The following is a 25,954-nucleotide window of genomic DNA, read 5'->3' on the forward strand; positions in this document are numbered from 1 at the left end:
CCTAGTTAGTTACATTAACTCTGGCACAATTTTGGTGCTTATCTCTCAGGGTGATAAGAAGTCCCAGAATCCATGGATTTGTTTGCAAATAAGCAGACTGGGGTTTGGCATTTGGGGGCAATAAAGATCCTGGCATTCTGTTCTTCCCCCTCCTGATCATAGGTGTTAATTCCAGTCTTTACTATTAATTCTGGACCATGGTGTAGCTGCTAGACCAACCACACACTTGAAACGCAAATGCTTTTGTTTGCTTTGTGCTCTGAGCCCTACGACTCTTCAAGGGGAAAGACCAAACCTTGCCTACCCGTTCTGTTTCCCTATATTGCTGATCATTGGGTTGTGCACACCTCACAGGTTGAGTTTGGAATTCAGTTTTTTAGGCCCTAGGTTCCATAGGGATGTGCATCGTCCTGTTTCCACTATTGTACCACCAGTGACAGCATGGTGCCTGGAACCATTTAGGCACTCTGGAAATATTCGTAGAATGATTGAAAAATACTTGTGCTCTGAGATGGTCAGGGTATTTTTTTGGGGGGAGGGAAGCACCTCAAATTACCTAAAACATGTTGAGGAATTCCCGTCATGGCTCAGAGGAAACAAATCTGACTAGTATCCATGAGGATGCAGGTTTGATCCCTGGCCTCGCTCTGGGTTATAGGATCTGGGTTGCTGTGGATCTGGTGTAGGCCAGTGGCTATGGCTTTGATTCGTAGCCTGGATATCTCCATATGCCGTGGGTGCAGCCCTAAAAAGACAAAAAAAAAAAAGAGAGAGAGAAAATGTAATGTTGAAATCACCTCTATATGGGGCGTGTGTGTCCCCATGTGGCGTATGGAAGGTTGAGGTGGGGTATATGGATGTCGTGAACTTTATACCAGGAAAAAAGTCTATAAATTGATTAGGGCAGTATGTGCACCTTGAAATATTGAGCATGCAAGCCAGTTTGCTGAGAATTCTCAAGTTGCCTTGTCTTGTCCGGTTTCTTCACGCTGTTCTCTCTGCTGTTCCTTGTTAGGGCAGGAGGTAGGGTGTGTGGTGGCTGGTTGGCTCACCCACATAGGAGGAAGAAGGCAGGTTTCAGAAACTCCCCTGGCTGTATAATTGGCACCTTGGAAGAGTGAGAATTTCCTAGGTTCATGTCTCTTTGCCCTTTTCTTAACTGTCAGAGACCTCTTTTGGAGCTGGGAAGAATTTTTCTCTTCCAAAAGCATGATAAGCTTCCTGCCAGTGCTATGTGCAGAACATAGGGTAGCAATAAAGATAGATAAAGCAGGCAGGGATACCTCCTCTGTCTCCTTCCCCGTCTCCTCCTGCTGTTCCTCATTGCTTTGAACTCTGGGCACCTCTGCAGCTCTCTGGCAGCTGTGGTTACCACATAGAGTGGCTGACCAGAAATAGCATCTTGGAGTCTGGTGTTTTACTTGAGGGTTGAGTCTGCTTGGAAAATAGAACGTCATCAGTGGTTTTAGACTTCGCTTGGAGGAAATCCGTGGAAGCTGTCATGTCCCCCAGAGTAATTGACTTTGCTTTTTTTTTCTAGATGGTTTCCTTAGCCATTCAACATGTTTGGGTGAATACGCACCGGGTCAGAATCCCCTATTTCAGCACTTTCATCTGTGCTGTATGATGCAAAAGTGTTCTGAGAGCTCTTACTGAGTGCACTGTGATTTTTTTTCCCCCATGGAAAAATAAGTTTGGGAAATGCTGAATGAAATTGATTTCTTTACTGCAGAACTTTAAATATACTGATGTCCTTTATAAATCTCCAAGAAAGACATACTTTAGGGAGTTCCCATTGTGGCGCAGTGGAAACCAACCCGACTAGTATCCATGAGGATACGGGTTCCACCCCTGGCCTTGCTCAGTGGGTTGCCTATGAGCTGTGGCATAGGTTGCATTTGCGGCTCAGATCCCGAGTTGCTGTGGCTGTGGTGTAGGCTGGCAGCTGAGGCTCCGATTTGACCCCCAGCCTTGGAAATTCCATATGGTGCTTTTGTTTATATTAGAATTACTGGGGCCTTCTTTTCAAAATGCACATTCCTCTGTCCTCCACCTAAATCAGAATCTCTTAGGTGAGACCTAAGACCTAAGAATGTGTGCTTTTAATAGGCACCTAACACTCCTCTGTTTATTGTAACCACCCAGGATGCTTTTCATCTCCTTCCCACCCCCAGGAACAGTTTGATAAAACCTGTCTGGTTTTATCCATGTCATTGTCTCCTTTGGAATCACCCACTTTTTCCGTCTCATGAATTCTCATGCATCCTTTGCACCATGTCCTCTGTGAAGGCTGTCACCTCTTAGAATGTAAGCCCCTTAAAGTTATAGAATATGTCTTATTTATTTGAATATCCCAGCACTAAGTCCAGTCCTGGTGCCTTGTATTTTTTTAATGGGAATATAGTTTGTTTACAATGTTGTGTTAATTTCTGCTGTACAGCAAAGTGATTCAGTTGTACATACGTATACATTAAATATAGTTTTCTGTGCTATACAGTAGACTTATTGTTAACTGGTGCCTTATAGGTTATTGGTTGGATATATAGATGGATGGATAATGGGATGGATGGGAAAATAATCTTTATAAAGTCCCAGCACATACATGGGACTGGCGATCAAAGTGACGTTGAACAAATATCTCTGAATCCCTTTATCCCCATTCCTGGGTACTTCCTGTACCTCACCTCTGCGGGGTTTCATTTTCTCTGTTTAGCTTTTCCAAGGTTAAAATGTTAGGAGTCAGCAAAAACCACCACCATCACCCTGGGTCTCTTCGCTGGCTTCCTGCTCACCTCTGCTTTTTGCCCTCAGACAATATATTTGCTGTCTTTGCAAGGACTTGTCTTTCAGGAGCCACTTTCTCTGTGAGAATTCCTTTCCTCCTCATCTTCCGCCCCCAGTTTCCAGCCCACCTTCCTTCTTTTTGATCCTGGTGCCACCGCGAGTCCTTATCATGGAAATGATCAAGGAATCTGTCAGGATAAAGTCAAAGAGGAATTCCCCACCAACAGCAGATCCTGGGCGGATGAGAGATTCGGGAGTTCTGCTTAGCATTACGGCTTTGAATCCTGGGCATATTTCTGTCTCCTTGCCTGGGAATTGCGAGAGATTCAGACCTGACCTCCTCCCCACTGTGACCCAAGGAAATAGAACCATTAAAATACCGACAGATGTGAAGGCTTCACCCTTAGTTAGGTACTAAAGGATATAAACAGCTGTTGATCTCCACTCTTGAAACATGCAGGAAAGAAAAGCTTTCATCTGCTTCTCGATGCTGGTTTAACCAGGACACCCGTGCTCTCTCAGAGGGCGAGCTTTCTCAGTTGGGAGAATACCAAACAGATGTGGCTCCCTCCTGAACAGTCTGCGCTACTCTCCCCTGATCCTCTCCAGCTTCCTTTGTTAAAAAGCCAACAGATGTCCCTGCAAAAGCTTCCAAGACAGCAGGAACTTCAGAGGCAAAGGCCACATCCTCTTCGGTTGTATCTCTTTAACTACTTTTAGAGGCAACAATGGAAAAATAGAAAGCCACAGCCCCCTGCTTGAAAAAAAATGTTTTTAAATTCTGTTGCCTGTCTAATTACAATGAGTTTTCTGTTCTAGCCCCCAGCTTCCCTGTTTTTCTGTTATATAAGAGGCTTTAATCTCAGATCTGACATTCAGAAAAAACGGAGTCAAAAACTGAGCGCTCCTCCAACTCAGGTTTTTAAAAAGTCTTTGAGCAGGAGGAATAAGAACATTTTAAAAATAATGACGTGATCTCACCTACATTTATGGTTTTAGAATAAATGGGTGTCAGGAAGGAAAGAGCAGGGAAGGGAAGGGAGAGAAGCCAGGCAGGGAACTCCCATGTATTGAGTCTGCAAAGTGCCAGGCACTGCACTTGCCACTGTTAATCTTTCTTAATTCTTAGAATTACTGAATGAATTAAATATGCCATTTTACCAGCAAGAAAGCTGACTTTTAAACAAGCTAAGGGTCTTTCCCAAAGTTGTACAGCTAATCAGTCATTTAGAAGTCAGAGTTTAAGCTCAAAAGTGTCTGGCCAGGGAGTTCCCGTTGCGGCGCAATGGAAATGAATCCGACTAGGAACCATGAGGTTGAGGGTTCGATCCCTGGCCTTGCTCAGTGAGTAGAGGATCCTGCATTGCTGTGAGCTGTGGTGTAGGTCGCAGACGTGGCTCAGATCTGGCATTGCTATGGCTCTGGCGAAGGCCGGCAGCTGTAGCTGTGATTCAGCCCCAAGCTTGGGAATCTCCATATGCCATGAGTGCAACCCTACAAAGACCAAAACAAAACAAAACAAAACAAAACAAAACAAAACAAAAGTAGCCAAAAAAACTATGCACTTGTCATCCACTGCCATTTATAGCATAAATAGTTATTCTGCAAATTTTTCTTCAGAAAACTGTGGCAAGACTCCTTTTTTTTTCTTTCTATTTTGTCCACATCTGCAGCATATGGAGTTCCCAGGATCACATTCCAGGAATCAGATCTGAGGTGCAGTTGTAACCTATGCCAAAACTATGGCAATGCTGGATCCTAACCCACTGTGCTGGGCTGGGGATGGAACCCACATCTCAGCACCCCAGAGACACCACCAATCCTATTGCACCACAGCAGGAACTCAGTGGTGGAAGACTTTCAATCACGGTTTTAGGAATTTGTCTAGGATGGAAAAAAATCTGGAAACCTGATTAAGGAAATGATTCTTTTGCTGTCTTTTTATTTTGTTTTATTTCTGTTTGCCCCTATTTTAAAAAATCACCCCTGAAATGCCTGAGGAATGTGTCCAGGCACTAATTGTTCTCATGTTCCAAGACTGAGCAGAGGATGACAGCCTTATGAAAACGCTGCATGGGGAGTTCCCATTGCGGTGCAGTGGAAAAGAACCCAACTAGGAACCATGAGGATGTGGGATTGATCTTTGGCCTCGTTCAGTGGGTTAAGGCTCCAGTGTTGCCATGAGCTGTGGTGCAGGTCACAGAAGTGGCTCAGATCTTGCTTGGCTGTGGCTGTAGTGTAGGCTGGTGGCTGTAGCTCTGATTGGACCCCTAGCCTGGGAACCTCCATATGCCTCGGGTATGGCCCTAAAAAACAAAAAAACAAAAAAAAGAAAAGAAACAAAAAAATGCTTCGTGGACCTGTGACTACCCATTATAGCCATTCCACCATTATTCATTCAATAAATGCTTATTGAGGAGTTCCCGTCGTGGTGCAGTGGTTAACGAATCCGACTAGGAACCATGAGGTTGTGGGTTCGATCCCTGCCCTTGCTCAGTGGGTTAACGATCTGGCGTTGCCGTGAGCTGTGGTGTAGGTTGCAGACGCGGCTCGGATCCCGCGTTGCTATGGCTCTGGCATAGGCCGGTGGCTAGGCTGCGATTCGACCCCTAGCCTGGGAACCTCCATATGCCACAGGAGCGGCCCAAGAAATAGCAAAAAAAAAAAAAAAAAAAAAAAAAGACAATAAATGCTTATTGAGCACCTGCTTAGAAGCAGGTCCTATTTTAGGTCCCAAAAAGAAGCAAAGCAGAGTTTCTGTCCTTGAGCAGTTTCTATAATGTCCAGAATGTCTAGTTGCTCCAAATTGCTCTGCACATTTTTCTAAAATGAGTTCTTTGTTCATTGGTCAGTGCATTGTGGAAATAGTTGCATCCTTTTGGAAACCTTTCTCATGAGACTACAGCTGAGTTTCATTCTCTCTCAAAATATTGTGGCAGGAAACATCAGGCTATAAAAATGTCCATAGGAATGGGCTTTTCAGACATGAGATGTCGGGGAACTGAATTTATAATTAGCTTTTGAGTTTTAGCTTTTTATTTTCTATTGTCTCCCTTGTGGTTTTTTATTTTGATCTAAATCTATGCAGCACTGGTAAGACAGCATGGATGTCAACAAAATATATTCAGTGTGGTAGAACAAGCACTGGGCTTGCAGACAGAGACGAGCTCTGCCGTTACAAGATGCTGCGTGACACTGCTAAACGCAGAACCTCTGAGCTTACATTTCTCTGTGTAAAGATTCTGATTTCACAGGGTTGTTGTAAAGATCAGATGAGGCAGTGTGAATAAAAACACCCAGCCCAGAACCATAAGCCAGCATAAGAGCTGTTGAAACACAAATGCCTGTTAGTTGCCTCTCTCTCTGCATACATTTCTGCATAACTATCCATGCAAACTCTTGGAGCCCACTAGTTGATTTCCGAGCAGTATTCTCAGAAAAAAAAAAACGAAATGCATTGTCAGAGACACAATGTAATCTTCTAAAATCTTCTATAATTCAGCAACGAAGAGTGCTGAAAATTAGTACTCTTCATTGCCGAATTGCTCTGTGATGGAGTCAAACACTCTCAAAGGTTTTGGGGAGTTCCCACTGTGGCTCAGTGGGTTAAGAATTTGACTAGTATCCATGAGGATGTGGGTTCGATCCTTCCCCTTGTTCAGTGGGTTAAGGATCCGGCATTCTCGTGAGCTGTAGTGTAGGTTGCAGATGCGGCTCAGATCCCATGTTTCTGTGGCTGTGGTGTAGGCTGGCAGCTGTAGCTCCAACTGGACCCCAGGCTGGACCCCTAACCTAGGAACTTCCATATGCTTCAGATGCGGCCCTAAAAAGCAAAAGCAAAACAAACAAGCAAACAAACAGTGTTGGGCGAGCTGCCCTGGATTGTATTTCTCAAGAGGATGAGAAAAGTGTTCTCTGGGCCAGGAATGGAGCCTCTAAGATAGCCTGGTAAACTGGTAAGTTTTTCCAAGGCTCTAGAAACATGTTTTGCCCCTGGGGTCTGATAAACTGTTTGGCGCTCTAAGAATTTACTCGCTGCAATAATAAAGCTGCAATTTTTTAAACACAGACTCCCCTCCACACTGTGCCTACAATTATGTCATTTAATCTGTAAAACAACCTCCTGAGGCTGATAGCATGAGGTCCATTTCACAGATGAAAAAGATTAAGTGACCTGCCCAGGGTCCCACAGGTAGAGCTAGGATTCAGACCCAAGGTAGCCCAGCTCTACAGCCCACGCTCTCAGCTACTCCAGCACCTCAGGTCTGTGAAGTTTTTACCCCAGAATCAACATCACCCTTAAGTTTCCTTGACCTGTTGCATGTTAAATCCTCTCTATGAAACATCCTAAGACAAACCCAGCGTTCGCAGCGAAGGATATGAAGACAGACAGGACCTTGATACACATTACAGTGGGTCCTTACTGATGGGAACTCTTAAAGCTCTTCTCCTGGTAAGAACTTGCCTTCTTTAGATCCTGAGGCTGCCCTTGCTTATTCAGTTATCTATTCATGGAAAACATGCAGAGACAGCTGAATCCATTCTTTTTCACCCTCACTGGCTGCTGGAGAATTGGTGGTCTTTGGACGATCACGATTCTCTATTCCCACCTCACTAGCCCAGTACTACAGTGACTTGGTGGCTGCGTCAGTGAGAACGAGGATCAATAACCATCCACATTCAACAAATCCCAAGAGATACCTCTGGCAAATGGCAAGTCCCCCCCACCTCCCCATGTGCTAAGAAGCAGCAGGGGAAGGGAATGGAGAGGGGGACTCCAAGGGCCTGGAGACAGCCCTGCAAGTCAAGGCTGATTACCTGCTGGCCCGCCGACTTGTGCTGAGTTCTCCATTACCTGTGCCATGTAATTTTAATGGGCTGCATCTCAAGTGACAGGTTGTTACATCTCAGCATCAGCTGGGAAGGGAGCTGGGATATATGATATCCAGTGGAAAACAGAGACATTAGACAAAGGCTGTACTTGGGGGTAGCAGGGATCTGATGCTTTTGGGGGGTTAGTGGTTGTAGGCATGGCACCTTTCCTCAGTCAGTGAAGGTGCCTTGTGGAGGGCAGTGGTTCACTGGGAGGCAGACCAGCTTCAGCACCAGTCCTTACAGCCTGAAATGCCAGCAGGATGGAGTCCTTACAGCCTGAAATGCCAGCAGGATGGAGACAAACAGGTTAATAAGAACTCTTGCCCAGAACAGAGATGGAGTTGGAAGGAACAGTTGTATAAGCCACTTGAGGTGAGGGTGAGATCCCCGAGAGCAAGCTGGATCCCCACCAATGTGCCAGCTGATGGCCTAAGAGCACAGGTTTTGTTTGTCTGAGCAGGGACCTGACACCAGTGGCCTTCTGTCTCTACCTTCCCTACCAGTCTCTGCCTCCCCTCTAGAAAGAGAAGGTATCCTTAAGCAGCATCATATTGAAGGGAGGCCAAATTATTTCTTGCCCTAGATCTCCATGTGTAGAGTTGGAGTCATACGCCTTTTTTTTTTTTTTTTTTTTTTTCCGGCTACACCCTTGGCATGTGGAGATTCCCAGGCTAGGGGTTGAATCAGAGCTGTAGCTGCCGGCCTACACCACAGCCACAGCAACACAAGATCTGAGCCACATCTGCAACCTACAGCACAGCTCACAGGAACAGCAGATCCTTAACCCACTGAGTGAGGCCAGGATCCAACATGCAACCTCATGGATCCTCGTCGGTTTGTTAACCACCGAGCTATGAACGGAACTCCATAAGCTTTTTCTTTAAAAGAACTTTGTAGGCTTCAGGGCATGTATTATCTGTTTAAGGTCTCTGCATATAAGACATGTAGTGAACTAATTACTACTACGTAAGTGAAAATTGATTGACTCAGGCCATATAGTTCATATTACAGAACAGAAAATTCCTAAAAGTTGTGAGGCAGTCGAATGTTTGTCACGTGGCTATTTTCACTCCTCAGAATTTAATATTTAAAGAAAGCTCAGCAAAGAATCCTTTTATTGTGTGAATCTCTCCTTAGTGATATGTCTAGTTGGTCCTCAGAGCACGCCTTTGGAAATTGAAACGTTTGTCTTCATGGAGAGACAAACTGGCATTGTTAATTCTCTCTCAGGGAAAGAAAACATTCTTCAAACTAGCCAACAGAGAGTTCCTGCTCTGGCGCAGTGTGTTAAGGATCTGACTGCAGTGCCTTGGGTGGCTGTGGAGGCACAGGTTCGATCCCCTGCCCAGCACAGTGGGTCCAAAGAATGCAGATCAGATTTCCTTGGCATGGAAATTTTCAAATGCTGCTGGTGCAGCCATTAAAAATAAATAAATAAATAAATAAATAATAAGCACTAGGTTTCCAGGATCCCGGCACTGGAGAGCAGTGATGAATTAAGGGAGCATTTCCCGCTGATAGTCCAGTGTTCATTGTGTTGTCTACACCCTGTGTCGGATCCTCTGCAATTCTGCCAGCAGTGGCCACCTCCTGCCTAGCTTCAGGGCCAGCTGATGTGAAGGAGCCCCCATGCCTGCTGTGGGAGCACAGTGGGACCTCAGCATCTGAGGACTGCCAAGTTACTTGTGGGCCACTGTCTTCAACATCCCTCGGTTTCCTGGCCCAGCCCGTGACCTCCAGGAGCAGAGGAAAGAAAGTTGTTGAATATTGGGAATTTACCTGTTTCAGCCATCAGATGAACCATTCATATGTCACCATCTCAAACTGGGGAAGAAAAAGCCTCCATCTCAGGATATTTCTCTTTCCATGTCACTTAAGAGAAGTGTGAGAAGATATGTTAATGATAGGTACCGAGGTCCCTGGGTAACTTCTATGGGCAGTAACCATCATAACGCATGGGATGTGTTCTGATGGCTTTATTTATTTGTTTATTTATTTTGTCTTTTTAGGGCTGCACCCGCAGCAGATGGAGATTCCCAGGCTCGGGGTCTAATCAGAGCTACAGCTGCCAGCCTCCGCCACAGCCACAGCAAAGCAGGATCCGAGCCGTGTCTGTGACCAACACCACAGCTTATGCAATGCCGGATCCTTATCCCACTGAGTGAGGCCAGGGATCGAACCTGCATCCTCATGGATGCTAGTCAGATTCATTTCCTCTGAGCCACGATGGGACCTCCTGATGGCTTTATTTTGTTTTCCAAAAATAATGAAGAGGTGAGGGCTCATCATCAGTCCACGTTTACATCTGTTCCTCTCATGGGCTTTGTGACTTTGGCAAGCCCTGACCGTCTCTGAATCACTCTCCTCATCTGGAAAGTCAAGGTAATAAGAATTATATCCACTTTGTAAGGTTATGGGAATTAAGTGTCATAATGCACACAGGCTCTTAGTGAGTTCCTGGTAGGAAATTAAGTGCTGAATACATTTGCACTTTATTTCCTTTTCATGGTGATAAAAAAGGGAAGACCCCTGACTTATTGCGGTTTGTAATGCTTGATTACATAGGAGAATTTCTCCTGCAATATTCGCTGTACATGTCTTCCAACTGGAATACAAATTGAGAAAAACTGTTGATCATGTCATAGTTAGAGTAGTTATCTTGGAAAAAGAAGAATTTTTCACATTCATTAGATACCAGTTTATAACCAAGACTTGAACAACTCACCGAAATGAATAGATTCCATCTTATATGTGAGGCAATAATTACCAAGTTTAAAGTACAGTAATAATAATATTAACATTAATTACCTATTCTGGTCCCAGCAGTGTGCTAGGTCCTTTATGTGTATTTTTTTTCTAATCCTCCCAGCAGCTCTGGTTGATTGTTATCATTGGCCCTATTTTATTTCTTTCTTTGTTTTTCTTTCTTTTTTTTTTTCTTTTATGGCCACACCCTCAGCACATGGAAGTTCCCAGGCCAGGGGTTGAATTGGAGCTACAGCTGCTAACCTGTGCCACAGCCACAGCAACACAGCATCCTAGCCACCTCTGTGACCTACATCACAGCTCACAGTAACACTAGATCTTTAACCCACTGAGTGAGGCCAAGGATCAAACCTGCATCCTCATGGACACTATGATGGTTCTTAACCCACTGAGCCACCATGGGAACTCCATTAGCCTTCATTTTATCTGAAGAAACTGAGATGAGTTTCTTCCCCCAAAGTGTGGGGAAGACTGAAACGTCCAGCTGAGATGGTCAGGCAACCAGGTAGACACAAGAGCTGCAAGCTTCTACTCCCCAGGGTTGAATAGACCAAGAGAGAAGAGGGCACTTGGAACCTGGGGCCGCTCAGCATGAGCTGGGAGCACGGCTCATTCTGCAGGACCTGGAACCAAGGAAAGATGCAGCAGTGCTGGAGGCCAGGGAGAACGTGCACGAGAAATGCTGGGGCGCCTGCTTCCCCCTCCCACCTTCTGCTCAGGCTTCCTTCCATCCTGGGTAAAGGAGCCTGGGAAACACAGGGAGGGAATGGATCTGAAAGCACATAGGTAAAGGACTAGCACATGGAGAGAACAGATAAATAACAAATAAATGTATAATTCTAGGTAGTGATGAGCTCTCTGAAGACAAAGTTGGGGAAGGGAATTGGAAGGCTCTAAGATTTACCTAAGATTGAAGTTCTCATCATGGCGCAGCAGAAATGAATCCGACTAGGAACCATGAGGTTGTGGGTTCAATCCCTGGCCTCGCTCAGTGGGTTAAGGATCCAGTGTTGCCGTGAGCTGTGGTGCAGGTCGAAGATGCAGCTCGGATTTGATGTTGTGTCTGTGGCTGTGGTGTAGGCCTAAGATAGATGTACAGCATTGGTCTCAAGTTTTTTTTGGTCTGAGAACACCTTCATACTCTTAAAAATTATTGAAAACCCCAAAGACTTTTAAAAAAATTTTTATTGGTGTATAGTTGACTTACAATGTTGTGTTAGTTGCAGGTGTACAACCAAATGATTCATTTTTACGTGTACATATATCCATTCTTTTTCAGATTCTTTTCCCATATAAGTTATTACAGAATGTCAAGTATATTTCCCTGCACTATAAGCAGATCCTTATTACTTATCTATATTCTATACAGTAGTGTGTGTGTGTTACTCCCAAACTCCTAATTTGTTTTATGTGGGCTGTAGCTATTAATAATTATCGTATTAGAAATTAAAACTAGAGAAGTTTCAAAATATTTATTTATATATTCATTGAAAAAATAATAGTAAACTCGTCACACATAACATAAATAACATTTTAATGAAGAATAGCTATATATCCCCCCCAAAAAAAAATTTTTAAAAAGTGGTATTGTTTTACTTTTTGCTGATCTCCTTAATGCCTGGTTTAATAGAAGACAATTGGACTCTCTTATCTGCTTCTACATTTCGATCTATGGTTCTGGTCCAGCTTTGCACAGATGTACAGTTGGACAGAGGAGGACTTTGTGTGCCCTTGTAGATGAAGCAGTGAGGCGACCAGTCATTTGCACCCAGTAGACGCTTGATGATCACGGTTGAACGAACACAAATTAAGATTGCATTGAGGGTTTCACAGTGTCCCTTGTGATAAATGGTGACCTTCACGACATCACGATAGTATACACCAGTTAGACAAGATTGTTCTGAGGGCCCGTGGGTCAGTAGGACACATGCTTTGTGGTGTTTACCCAGCAATACCGATGGCTTTTCACCTTAGTGTACAGAGTCACGCAGTCTCCTTGTCACAGAGTTTTGTAGGATCACCTAAAGATGCTAATTAGTCTCTGAAAAAAAATGTACCCTCTAATTTCCTTAACACGTGTTCACACTAGCATAATGAGCTAGTTCAGACAAGATGAGACGTAACTGGCAGTACTTAATGTGTACACAGGAAGTATTTTAAAATTTGAAAGGAATTGCTGGAATATAATTATCATGCTGTACAATACAGAGTGGTAGACCACCACCTGATTACTCACCATGCTGATTTTGTGCAGCAGTATTCAAGTTCAGGATAGATTTCTATCCGAATGAGAGAGGTTCTTAGTTTCTCTTCACCATCCATTGATACATATTCTTAAAGAATGCTGACCTTAGCCAAGATCTCAGTAATGTTGTAAGGTAGCTGGTATGAAAAAGAAACCTGGAGCTCCCATCATGGCGCAGTGGTTAACGAATCCGACCAGGAACCATGAAGTTGCGGGTTCGAACCCTGGCCTTGCTCAGTGGGTTAAGGATCTGGCATTGCTGTGAGCTGTGGTATAGGTTGAAGACGTTGCTCGGATCCCCTGTTGCTGTGGCTGTGGCATAGGCCAGCGGCTACAGCACTGATTAGACCCCTAGCCTGGGAATCTCCATATGCCCTGAGTAGGGCCCTGGAAAAGATGAAAGACAAAAAAAAAAAAAAAAAAAAAAAAAGAAAGAAAGAAAGAAAGAAAAAGAAACCAAATGAATGATTTAGACAATATTTGCTCTTTTGGCTTCTCTGGGATCCTGCTTTTTCCACCAGCGTAGGGAAGTGAATTTAACATTAACTGAACCCCATGACAAGGGACAGTCTGATGCAGATGACCATCAGTCACTTTAGGTGGATATGGCCATGGCCATGTTGCTTCAGTCCCCAAAGGGCAGGTTTGACGTACTGTCTGCAGACAGACTGGTTTCTGAATGTGGGTTATACAACATCTTAGGCCAAATGAAATGCGCGTTTATTGCTGGTGTCAGAGTCAAATCTCACATCTGCCTTACTGAGCAGATTATATCATATCAAGCTTTGATTTTATTGCAGTTGATGTAATAATGATGTCTACGATTTATTGAGTGTCTACAGTAGGTTAGGTGTTTTACAGTGATTTTAGAAAGGGTTTTTTTGTTTGTTTGTTTGGTTGGTTGGCTGGGGTTTTTTTGCCTCTTTTCCAAAGGAGGAAACTGAGTCTCAGAAAGGTCCAGGTCACATAGCTTATAAAGACCTGTAACAAGTCCCCCTGACTCCAGGAAGTTTTTGCTACACTGGGGACCTCCGAGATACTGCACATTCTAGGCACTTGTGTGCATGTCACTGCATAAACACAAACAGGAATATATTCAAAGACCAAGTGGGAGAGGAGAAAAATGAAAGGATGCATTTGAAGAAGCAAAAGGTTTGGCTTCTCTATGACACCAAAGCATGAGGTCTTTGCAGAAGAAGTCCTGCCTGGATGAAGTAAGACATTTCAAGTCACGGCTTTGTTCCTTTCTCCCTGTGCCTTGAATTCATGGATTTGACTCGTGGTCTGCTGCAGCTAGGTGAGACAGATGAGGTGGTTCAATAAGTTTCATGTGTATGGCGAGGACTGATTGTGTGTGTGTGTGTGTGTGTGTGTGTGTGTGTGTGTGTGTGTGTGTGTGTGTGTGTGTGTTTTAAAGGTAAAAATCTCAGTGTTAGAAAGAAAAGGGGGAAAAATACACACAAAAAAATATGAGGGTTTGCCAGCTAGCTATCCACAATGCCTCGTGGTTCTACATTGGGGAAATGAGCAAACCATTACCACTGAGTCTTCAGCTTTTACCTTTCATTCCAGTGTGCAAAGTCCCTCTGACTCTTTTTGCTCCGTGGTCTGTTAACCCTATTTTCCTGCTATTACACCAGGAGACTTAGGCTACGAAGTTGCTGTGAGGACTTTTATAAGATAGTACATGGGGCTTGTATGTATGTCCGAAAAATATCAGCTAACAGGAGGACTGATAATATTGTCAGTACTGTATTTCTGCAAAACTGTTGCTACATTTTTCTCCCCTATGAGATGCTGCTCATACCAGTAAGTAATTGAAGCTCCCAGAAATCAGGACCATGGAGCCTTTGACAGGCAAGGTCAGAGGCAGGTTTCTGGACTTTCAGCAGGCATGGATTTTTCAGCCCTGGTTTCTCTGCCACCCCTCGGACAGTTGACACTTTGGGGCCCGTGAAATTTTTTTTAGCCCTAAAACATGTTGACTCTTAAAATAGCCTTGGAATCCAGCCACCCTTATCAGTCGATGCTGACTCTCTGGGCTGGTTGGGCTCAATGTTATTTCAGGTGCCACAGATGTATATTTCACCTCCTCCCCGCGGTGCTGTCCAGCAGCTGGCCTTTGAGGAAGGCCCGTGGGGCACAGTCTGCTCTCAAGAAATACAGTCAAACGTGGGGCTCAGGTTTTTCAGGTTAAATGGTGGCCTTTTTCAGAACAGCTTGAAAAGGGGATGTTATCAAAGTGAACATTTTAGATGACCCAATAAGTAGATCCATAAGAATAGTTTTCCTGGGAGTTCCCTTTGTGGCTCAGCAGAAACAAATCTGACTAATATCCATGAGGCTGCAGGTTCGATCCCAGGCCTTGCTCAGCAGTTTAGGGATCCGGCGTTGCCGTGAGCTGTGATATAGGTCAAAGATGAGTCTCGGATCTGGAGTTGCTGTGGCTGTGGCATAGGCCAGGGGTTACACTTTGGATTCCACCCCTAGCCTGGGACCCTCCATATGCCAAGGCTGTGGTGCCCCCCACCACCAAAAAAAAAAAAAAAAAAGACAAAAAAAATAAGGATAGGTTTCCTGAAAAAGCTACATTTCAGGACTACATTCAGGATTATAATTCAGCAATTATTTAGGAGTTCTCATTGTGGTTCAGTGGATTAAGAACCCAACTAGTATCCATGAGGATGTAGGTTCGATCCTTGGCCTCACTCAGTGGGTTAAGGATCTGGCGTTCCTGAGAGCTCTGGTGTAGGTTGCAGATGTGGCTTGGATCCCAGCGTTGCTGTGGCTGTGACATAGGCCAGCAGCTGCGGCTCTGATTTGACCCCTAGCCTGGGAACTTCCATATCCCGCAGGTGTGGCCCTAAAAAGAAAAAAAGAAAGAAAGAAACAATTATTTATAAAGCACCTATATATTCCAAATACTGTACTGGGGGTGGACTACCTGGTTCCTGTGCCTTCCCCTTGGAGGCTCCTCCACACCCCTTAGTGCACTTTTCCCACAGCTGGAAAATTTAACCCTGTCCATTGTCTCAGACCCACTAGAGGCTCTGAGCCTCCCAGGTTTGGGTGGCAAGATGGACTCACCCGTTATTATTCCTTGGGCCAACCCCAGAGCCCAAATTCCAAGACCAGGAAGTGGATTCTTGCCTGGAGCTCTACCTTGTACCCCAGTCACTTAAGACTGCCCCTCACTGTCTTCCACCCAGTGGTGCCATGTCAGAATCATACTTCTGATGTCTAGGACAGTGACAGCATCCCCAGTGCTTGGTGGCAGACCCTTCCATGCTGACCGTTAGCCAGCCCCTGGTCCCGCTGTCAGTCCCCCATCCTCTTCCCCCAGCTCTGCCATCTGCTAGGGCTCCCTGGGTTGCCTTCTACTGTTTGCCTCAAGCTCTTGCCTCATCCTCGTGGGTCTATCGAGTGTCCTCAGCCTCCTGCCACTGAAGAAGGCCTCCTTCCAGCAACTCAGCAGCCCAAGGTCTGCAGCCAGCAGACCTTGGGCCAGGCACAAGGCTTTCACCAGGGAGCAGGTGAAGGCTCCCAGACACCAACAGGAACAGGGCTCTACATCACTTTGCCTTCTAGTTGCTATGCCCTGAATTTACTGCTTAGGCGTTTCCTTTCTTTCTTTCTTTTGTTTTCCTTTTTAATGAGAGTTGTAATTTATTTATTTCAGGTTCTCTCTTGGGTTTGTTTATTTGTTTGTTTTCTTTTTTGCCACACAGGCAGTATGTGGACATTCCTGGACCAGGCCCTGGCTTTTTCTAAAGTTAAAGCTCTGCTCCTTTGCCCAAGCTGAATCATTGTCAAAAGGCCGAGGGACTCAGAGTTGGTGTAGCCCCTTCCTTAAAAGAACTCTCAGCACTCTTGGCTATTTATAGTTACTACTGCTGCTCTCTGTGGCTGTGGCTTCTAAAAGGTAAACTGGCTTGCATCCCAGTGTCTTAATGGTGTTGCAGCTAATTAAGACAAGTGAAAATGTATCTGGCATTTCTTGCATCTTATCAAGAGGCCCCTATTCATCAGGTTCAGCAGGCCCTCTCTTTAAGAAAGAGCAGTGTGGCTTCTGTTCTTCCATAGCATCTAGATGTGTTCTTATTTGCAGTAGGATTTAGCAAGGTGTTATCCCATGTCTTAAGCAGGCTCCAAACTAAAAATACTTTGATGCATTTGTTTAAGTGACATGATTAAAAAAAAAAAAAGTTTTCGTTTTTCCTCGGAGAGAAGCAGTTTCAAATATATGACAAACGGCTGTGTCCCTCAGGGTGACTCTTGCTTCTCTAGCATAGTCCCTGCTCATAAATAATGAGTTTGACGATGTGAGATGCATCAGTGCATTTCAAAGGAAGGGCTCTGGTGACACCTTTCTGTACTTTGTAGCAGTTGAAGGAAGATGAGCCTACTGTTTGTTGGTTTGTTTTTTAATTTTTAAATGTCCATCAAGTGGATCATATTCATCAATGATCGGTAAATAAATAAATCTCATGCAAATAAATCAACAAATTTGATGAGAGTCATGGCCCCTTCACTGGTTAATGTCCAATAAAATGGGAAACTGGTTCCCTTGCTGGTGCTGGGGACTTGAAACTCATGAAAAAGGACTAAAGCCAATAAATATCTTTGTAACTATGGAATAGCCCCAAATGAAGTCAGCTTTTTGCCTTTTTTTTTTTTTGGTCTTTTTTTCTTTAGGGCAGCACCCGTGGCATATGGAGGTTCTCAGGCTAGGGGTCCAATCGAGCTACAGCTGCCAGCCTACACCACAGCCACAGCAACACGGGATCCGAGCCGCATCTGTGACCTACCCCACAGCTCATGGCAACACCAGATCCTTAACCCACTGAGCGAGGCCAGGGATCAAACCCACAACTTCATGGTTCCTAGTCGGATTCCTTTCCAATGCACCACAATGGGAGCTCTGAAGTCAGCTTTTTGAACGTCAAAACAAATTGGTCTTTTAAGAGGTCTTATTGTCAGGAGGGGCCACAATTCTTTAGCCCGTTCACATAGCAGATAATACTTTTCTTAAAAATCATAAATCAGCTCATGTTTCTAATTTCCTTAAAAAAAAACCCCAGCATCTCCCCACTGCAGCCACAGAAAAGTCCTAAGTCCTTGCCTTGGCCTGCTGCCCACCCCCCTCTTACACCATTTTCCCTGCCCCTGGGGACTCTGGCTTTCTCTGTGCTTCTCAAGCAATCCTCACCTGCCAGTTCTTCCTCCCACTCCCTCCTCCAAGCCTTTGCACTTTCTATTCCTGGGTCTGGAACCCTCTACCCTGGATTTTTGCACAGCTGGCTCCTTCCCGTTTTTCAAGTCTCCCTTCAAATTTCTCCTCCTTGGAGAGGACTTTTTAACCATTTGATATAACTTGACAGCCCTTTGGTTCATCTCTATTTTACCATCCTGTCCACTTTTCTTTTTTTCTTTTTTGGTGGTGGTGGTCTTTTTGTCTTTTAGGGCCGCACCCAAGGCATATGGAGGTTCCCAGGCTAGGGGTCCAATTGGAACTGTGAGTGCTGGTCTACGCCTCAGCCACAGCAACTCAGGATCTGAACGGCATCTTCGACCTACACCACAGCTCACCAGATCCTTAACCCACAGAACAAGGCTAGGGTTCGAACCCACATGGATGCTGGTCGGGTCTGATAACCACTGAGCCACAACAGGAATGCCTGTCCACTTTTCTTAATGTTATTTTCTTTCTGAAATTGTTTGTCTTATTATTTTAATCATTTATATTGATTAACAGGGATAAGAGAACCAGTAATTTCTACTAAAAATCAAATGATACAATGAAAACCATCATGATAAATCTGAACTATTACCTTTTTCTCTGGGCATGATTGCCTGAAAGAACTTGTCTAATTCAACATGCTTTTACTTACTATGTGACCAGTACAGTAATAACTTCCAGAGGTCAATCAGACAATCAGAAAATATTTACTGAATACTTTACATGTGCCAGACAACGTGCCAGGGTGCCAAACACTGGAAATACAGTGGTCAGCAAAACAAGTGTGACCTTTTTCTTGGGGGACTGAAAATTAAAAGGTAGATGGAACTATTACAAAGATGGGAGCTCCTGAATCAGGGCATCCGTCTCATTTGCTGCTGCAACCCCAGTGCCTCTAGCAGTGCCTGGTAAATGCAGAGGCTTGACGAATGAACACGTGAAAGAAATCATTACAAATGTGAAAGTTTGGGAGTTCCCTTTGTGGCTCAGTGCGTTAAGAATCCAAGTAGTATCCATGAGGATGTAGGTTCAATCCCTGGTCTCACTCAGTGCATTAGGGATCTGGTGTTGCCGTGAGCTGCAGTGTAGGTCACAGATATGGCTGGGATCTTGCTTTGGTGTAGCTGTGGCGTAGGCCAGCAGCTGTAGCTCCGATTCGACCCCTAGCTTGGGAAACTCATATGCCCCAGGTACGGCCCTAAACAATAATAACAACAACAAAAACAAATGTGAAAGTTTGGCAGAGGGAAATGCATGCCAAATAGACAAAATCCAAAGGTATACAAACACTCACAAACACATACATTAAGTCTCTCATGAGGAAGCTGTTGGAAGAAGGATGTGTTTAAGATGGGACTGGGGAGTTCCCTTCATGGCTCAGCAGTTAACAAACCTGACTAGGATATATGAGGATGAGGGTTCGATCCCTGGCCTCAATCAGTGGGTTAAGGACCCAGCGTTGCAGTGAGCTGTGGTGTAGGTTGCAGACAGGGCTCGGATCCTGTGTTGCTGTGGCTGTGGTGTAGGCTGGCAGCTGCAGCTCAGTTTTGACCCCTAGTCTGGGAACTTCCATATGCTGCCAGTGTGGACCTAAAAAGCAAAATAATAATAATAATAATAATAAATTAAAGATATGGGGCTGGAAGAGGGAATAGGATTCAGTAAGGTGAAAGGGCAAGGTAGGAAGGTGGTGTGAGCAGAAGGAGAGAGCCACATGTGCAAAGGCTTTGAGGTGAGAGGAGTGGCATCTCTGAAGAAGTAAGAGAAGGCAGATGTGAGCACTGCCCAGTGTGTGAGCATGAGTGACACATGATGAGTTCATGGGGGTATCCAGGCCTTGGGGACCATGCAAGAAACCGTGGAGGTCCTGAGAAGAACTCCGGACTTGATTCTATTGCCATAGGAAGCCTCCAAAGGCAGCTGAGTGATGTGGTTAAGACTTGAATGTTCCAAGCAGTGCTCTTGCCACAGACTGGGAAAGGGCAAAATGGATGAAAGAGGAGAGACTGGCTTGGAGCCTGTTGCTGTGGTCCAGATAAGAGATGCTGAGAGCTTAAACTTAAGTATGGAATTACATGGATTCAAGAGATTTAGGAAGGAGAATAGGTGATGGAATGTATGGGCGCAAAGCAAGGAACAGGAGCCCTAAAGGAAAACCCCTAGATTTCTGGCTTGAGCAACTCAGTAGAGCCACTTACCGAGTTGAGAATCCTGGAGGAGGAGGAGTTTAGGGAACTGGAAGTTTGGATCATGAGGCGCCTCTGAGACATCCAGGTAGGAACATGGACCAGGCAAATGGATATATGGGTCTAGGACTCAGGTAAGAGGTGAACCAGGTAAAAGGCATTGAAGCTGTAGTTGTGGCTGAGGTCACTTAGGGAGGGAGTACAAAGAGCAGGAGTTCCTGTTGTGGTGCAGTGGAAATGAATCTGACTAGGAGCCATGAGGTTGGAGTTCGATCCCTGGCCTCGCTCAGTGTGTTGAGGATCTGGCATTGCCATGAGCTGTGGTGTAGGTGGCAGACGTGGCTTGGATCTGGCATTGCTGTAACTGTGGTCTAGGCTGGCAACAACAACTCTGATGAGACCCCTAGCCTGGGAACCTCCATATGCCACAGTTGCAGCCCTAAAAAGGTAAATAAATAAGTAAATAATAAAGTATAAAGAGCAAAGTTCTGGGACAGAGACCTGAGGAACCCCATGTTCAATGATGGGATAGAGTAGGGGCTTTTGTTTGTTTGTTCGTTGCTTTTTTTTAGGGCACCTGTGGTACATGGAAGTTCCCCGGCTAGGGGTGGAATGGAAGTTATAGGTGCTGGCCTACACCACAGCCACAGCACCGCTGGATCTGAGCCTCATCTGCAACTTATACCACAGCTCACCGCAACACCGCATCCATAACCCACTGAGTGAGGCCAGGGATCAAACCCACATCCTTAAGGATCCCAGTCAGGTGCATTAACTGCTGAGCCACGAAGAGACCTCCGAGGCATGTTGATAAGAGTTTGAGGAGAAGTCAGAGATAGGAGGAAAACCAAAAGAGAGTTGTGTGATTGGGAGTTCCCGTCGTTGCTCAGTGGTTAACGAACCCAACTAGGAACCATGGGGTTGCGGGTTCGATCCCTGTGGCTCTGGCGTAGGCTGGCGGCTACAGCTCCGATTCGACCCCTAGCCTGGGAAACTCCATATGCCACGGGAGTGGCCCAAGAAATGGCAAACAAACAAACAAACAAAAAAAAATAGTTGTGTGATAGGAGCAGGGAGTAGACAGTGCTGCAAACAGGCAGGTGTTGAAAGGCTAAGCGAGCTGAGCACGGAAAAGACAAACACTTGGAAGGTCACCCTAGTGAGAGACACAGGGCACAGACCAGGAGAGGTGACAGCACTTGTAAGGCAGCGCTGTCCCCCAGAGACATTCTGATCCACATCAGTACCTAAGAGGACCAACCAGCTCCTGTGATTCCTAGTTCCCACCGCAGAGAATGTCAGTGTCGATGAAAAAATTAATTAGAAAAAATTAATCACATCTAAGAAAGAAATAGAACATTTTACTGGAGCTAAATGGGGATTATAATCCGAGAATAGCCTCTCCAAAAACTCTGAGACCTGTTCTGCCTGTTAGAAGTCAAGGCGCAGAGGCACAGTCTTTAAGGCGTTAGTCTGCTGTGGCCCCCTTTGCCTGGCAAAGCAATAAAGCTATCTTTTTCTCCTTTAAGAAAAAAAAAGAAGTCAAAGCACAGTTATGTAGACTTTTGAGACAGAAGACTGTGCCTTAAATGATGTAGATAGTTTACACAACCCAGGTGTACATGAACCAAGTGAGAAGTGGCTCATGGATCCACTTCCAAGATGAAGAAGAAAGGTTATCTTCTAAGGAGTTATCTTGTTGGTGCTGGGAGAATGTTGCTATTTATGCCAGTGGGGATGTTTGATCGATGCATAATCTAGATACACAATGCACGGTGCAGGAGTTCCCATTCTGGCTCAGTGGTTCATGAATCCAACTAGTACCCATGAGGACGTGGGTTCGTTCCCCGGGCTTGCTCAGTGAGTTAAGGATCTGGCGTTGCTGTGGCTGTGGCGTAGGCAGGTAGCTGTATCTCCTTTTCGACCCCTAGCTGGGAACCTTCATATGCTGTGAGTGTGGGCCTAAAACGACCCAAAAAAAAAAAAAAAAAAAAAAAAGATCCAACACAATGCACAGTGCAGGGAGAAAGGAGGCCCAAGGTCAAAGAATTTTTATGTTTAAATTTTCATTGACTTGCCTTAGCATATGAATTTTTACTTTATTTCATTGACTTGCCTTAGCATATGAATTTTTACTTTATCATAAACCTGCAGAGGGAGAAGGAGTGAGCAGACAGGAAGCTACCATACCTCTTCAGAAAGAGTGGGTGAATACCAGGGGCCTTGACTTTCCAGTTCCATTGCCATTCCCTCCTGAAGCTGGACATTTCCTGCCATTGTTCCCTTCCGCCAAATTGCCTGCATTAGCTTTATGCTCATTCAAGTGGTTTTCTTTTTTGTTGTTGTTCAAGAAAAAGAGCCTTGGATGAGCCTAGAACTCTTTGACCCCCAAAGAAAAGGCTGCTTGACCTCCACAGCCTCCGTTAGAGGTCACCCCTGGCAGTGATTTAGTAGCTTAGCGGGTTTACCACTGGTGTAGGATAGCCTGCAACTCCTAAACCATAAATTAAGAATCCCGTGCACCTTCCACATGCACAGAATGGCTTCATTCTCCTCTATAAATCACAGGAATTCTAAAGACCTTCACAGTCCGTAGCACAACCTCCCTTACTTGTTCTGCTTCCAGGAATTTTTTCAGCCTTGATTAACTGGAAGGGTGGAGATGGGGCTTTGCAGCCTCACTTTTGGTATCCTAGGCTGCTGTATGATGAAGTGAGAGAAATAATTCTCTTTTGTAATGCAGAGGCATGAGATTGGTTTTCCTTTTTCTTTTCTTTCTTTCTTTTTTCTTTTTTCTTTTTTTTTTAATTTTATGGCCATACCCACAGCATCTGGAAGTTGCTGGGCCAGGGATCAAATCCGAGCTGTAAACGTGACCTGCACTTCAGTTGCAAGAATGTCGGAATCTTTAACCCACTGCCTCGGGCCAGAGATCAAATCCACAACTCTGCAGTGACCCAAGCCACTGCAGTCGGATTCCTAACCCATTATGCTGCAGCAGGAGATCTGTTTTCCTGGGAGGTTGTTTGCATCTCTGATTTCTGTGACAATTAGGGAGGTTTTCACCCCATTCCCACTGAACATCTGACAGTGATCTCACTGCTGTGTATCTAGACTCGTGGCTGCCTCTGTTTAAAACCATCTTGCTGCTCAAGATGACTAAAGGTCAGAGCAACATAATGGGACAGATATAAGGTAGAAAATGCATTTAGAGGTAGAAGGAGTTCAACTGGGAACCGTGAGGTTGCAGGTTCAATCCCTAGCCTTCCTCAGTGGGTTAAGGATCCGGCGTTGCAGTGAACTGTGGTGTAGGTTGCAGACACAGCTCAGGTCTGGCCGTGGCATAGGCCTACAGCTGTAGCTCCAATTCGACCCCTAGCCTGGGAGCCTTCATATGCCGTTAGTGCATTAAAAAAAAAAAAAAATGGGTTTAGAGCTAGAAAAGAGGGTAGAGAGGGACTGGACCCATTTCTGATTTAAAAGTGGGGAGGAGTTCCCACTGAGGTGCAATGGGTTAAGAGTCTGACTGCAGCAGCTTGGGTTACTGCCGAGGCTTGGACTCAATCCCCAGCCCAGAGCAGTGGGTTAAAGATCCAGCATTCCCACACCTGTGGCGCAGGTCACAGATGTGGCTTGGATTCCATCTCTGGCTCAGGAACTTCCGTATGCCGTGGGCACTGGCCAATAAATAAATAAACAAGCAAGTAATAATAAAATAAAATCGGGGAGAAGCTTTGGTTGCAACTTGATTCAGAAGAAAGAAATCCTTTAAAGGAAAGTGTTGATTTTTCTTAAAGGAAAGATAATATTTTCAGAGACCAGAAAAGGATGTCCCTGGTCCTGTTCCTTAGCATCATCCTCTATCTCCCAAATAAGTCGAGTATTTGGTATAATTGGGAAACATTGTTGTGTTTTGGGTGGGAGACTAGCTTCCTTTCTCCTCTTCCACCCCCACCTCCTTGAGGCCTTTCTTGGAGATACCCCCCAGGATATGGAATCAAAAGGGTAGGGGAAGATTATCCTCCAGGAAGACTGGTTAATGCAGAGCTCAGAATTGAATCTCACCCTTATTTAAAAGTTGGGGGAGTTCCCTTCGTGGCTTAGTGGTTAATGAATCTGATTAGGAACCATGAGGTTGTGAGTTCGATCCCTTGTCTCACTCGGTGGGTTAAGGATCCAGTGTTGCCTTGACCTGTTGTGTAGGTTGCAGACATGGCTTGGATCTGGCATTACTGTGGCTGTGGTGCAGGCTGGCAGCTGTAACTCTGATTAGGTCCCTAGCCTTGGAACCTCCATATGCCATGGGCACAGCCCTAAAAAGCAAAAAAAAAAGAAAGAAAAAAAAGGATGTGATACATATACACAATGGAATAGTACTCAGCCATTAAAAAGGAAAAATAACGTCATTTGCAACAACATAGATGCAACTAGAGATTCTCATACTAAGGGAAGTAAGTCAGAAAGAGCAAGCAAAGTACCATATGTTATCACTTACATGTGGAACTTAAACTATAGCACAAATGAACCTATCTACAGAACAGAAACAGTCTCACAGACATGGAGAACAGTTCTGTGGTTGCTGAGGGGGAGGGAGTAGGATGGATTGGAATGGTTGAAAGAGGCAAACTATTACATTTAGAATAGATACGCAATGAGGTCCTGCTGTATAGCACAGTGTACTATATCCAGTCACTTGTGATAGAATGTGATAGATGGTAATATGAGAAAAAGAATATATGTATTTATATATATGTATGTATGTATGACTAGGTCACTTGGCTATACAGTTGAAATTGACAGAACCTTGTAAATCAACTGTAATGAAATCTTTTTTTAAAAATATGACAATACCTAAATAGAACTTTCCAGGGTTCAGATAACCCTGATAGATCATGAGGCAATAATCCTGTGACAGAGTGATTACTATCTACTACACAGGGGAGGAAATTTAGTTCATAGAAAGAAAGCCATCTCAGAGAACTGCAAAAGAAGGAAAGCTGGGTGATCAAAATAAGTTTTACAGAAATGACTGGGAGTAAAACCTTGGTTCTCCTGCTCTTTTTGCTGCCCTCCTCCATTTAATTTCTCTCTTAGCTGTGTAAGTCCCAGGATTATTTTTCCATAAAGGCAGCGGATTGCCTGATGTCTTTTGTAAAGCACATTACCTAATGGATGTTGGACTGTTCCTAATATTACCTTTTTTTTCCAGGCTAGTGTTCATTTATTCCAGCCCTAAAAAGTGTATTTAGCTCAGCTCTAAATTGCCCTGCACTGTGATGCCCAGAGTTACCCAGCCCATCTGTTCTATCTGTGGGACACATCAGCCTGGAACCCTAGAGAGTTTGGGAGAATTTTTGGCATCTTTTGGGTCTCTTGGTCCCTGGAGCTGTGTTTATCCCTCGTGTTGATCAGTTGTGTACAGTTTTTAATGGGAAAAGCCTGACTTTACTGACCTTTTCTGCGCACTTAAATCAACTTCGGGCTGCTTTGTGCCATTTGGAAAAGAATGTTTGTTCTCTTCCTCTAGGGCTGCTTTGAGAGGTTTGCATTTCAAAATTGCCACTTTTTGCATTTCAAAATCGCTATATTCCCAGGGTCACACCTCCCTATTCACCTCTACTGACCCCAACAGCTTTAAAAGCAGACTACCAGGGACCAGAAAGAAGATGAGTAGGGAACGGAGACGCAGGGTGGGTGTGGCTGGCTGTCCTCTGAGTCATACTTTGGTTTGTAAGGAAGGTTTGCATCACGTGCCCGCTGGTTCTCCCCCAGAGGCGTCAGTTCCTGTTGCCCCTTGAGGTCAAGCTCTCCTTCTCAAGGGGCATCCTGTCTTTCTAGAAAGTGCTTCAGGCTCTCTTC

General features: G+C 44.8%; 1 protein-coding gene across 3 annotated transcripts in view; it reads left to right on the top strand.

Annotated features, from left to right (window-relative positions):
* The window catches only part of MOB3B (MOB kinase activator 3B), a 256,735-nt gene that overhangs the window by 88,550 nt on the left and 142,231 nt on the right, over positions 1-25,954 (top strand). The gene's annotated exons all lie outside the window — the stretch shown is intronic.

Source organism: Sus scrofa, chromosome 10 (genome assembly GCF_000003025.6).
Source record: "Sus scrofa isolate TJ Tabasco breed Duroc chromosome 10, Sscrofa11.1, whole genome shotgun sequence".
NCBI lineage: Eukaryota > Metazoa > Chordata > Mammalia > Artiodactyla > Suidae > Sus > Sus scrofa.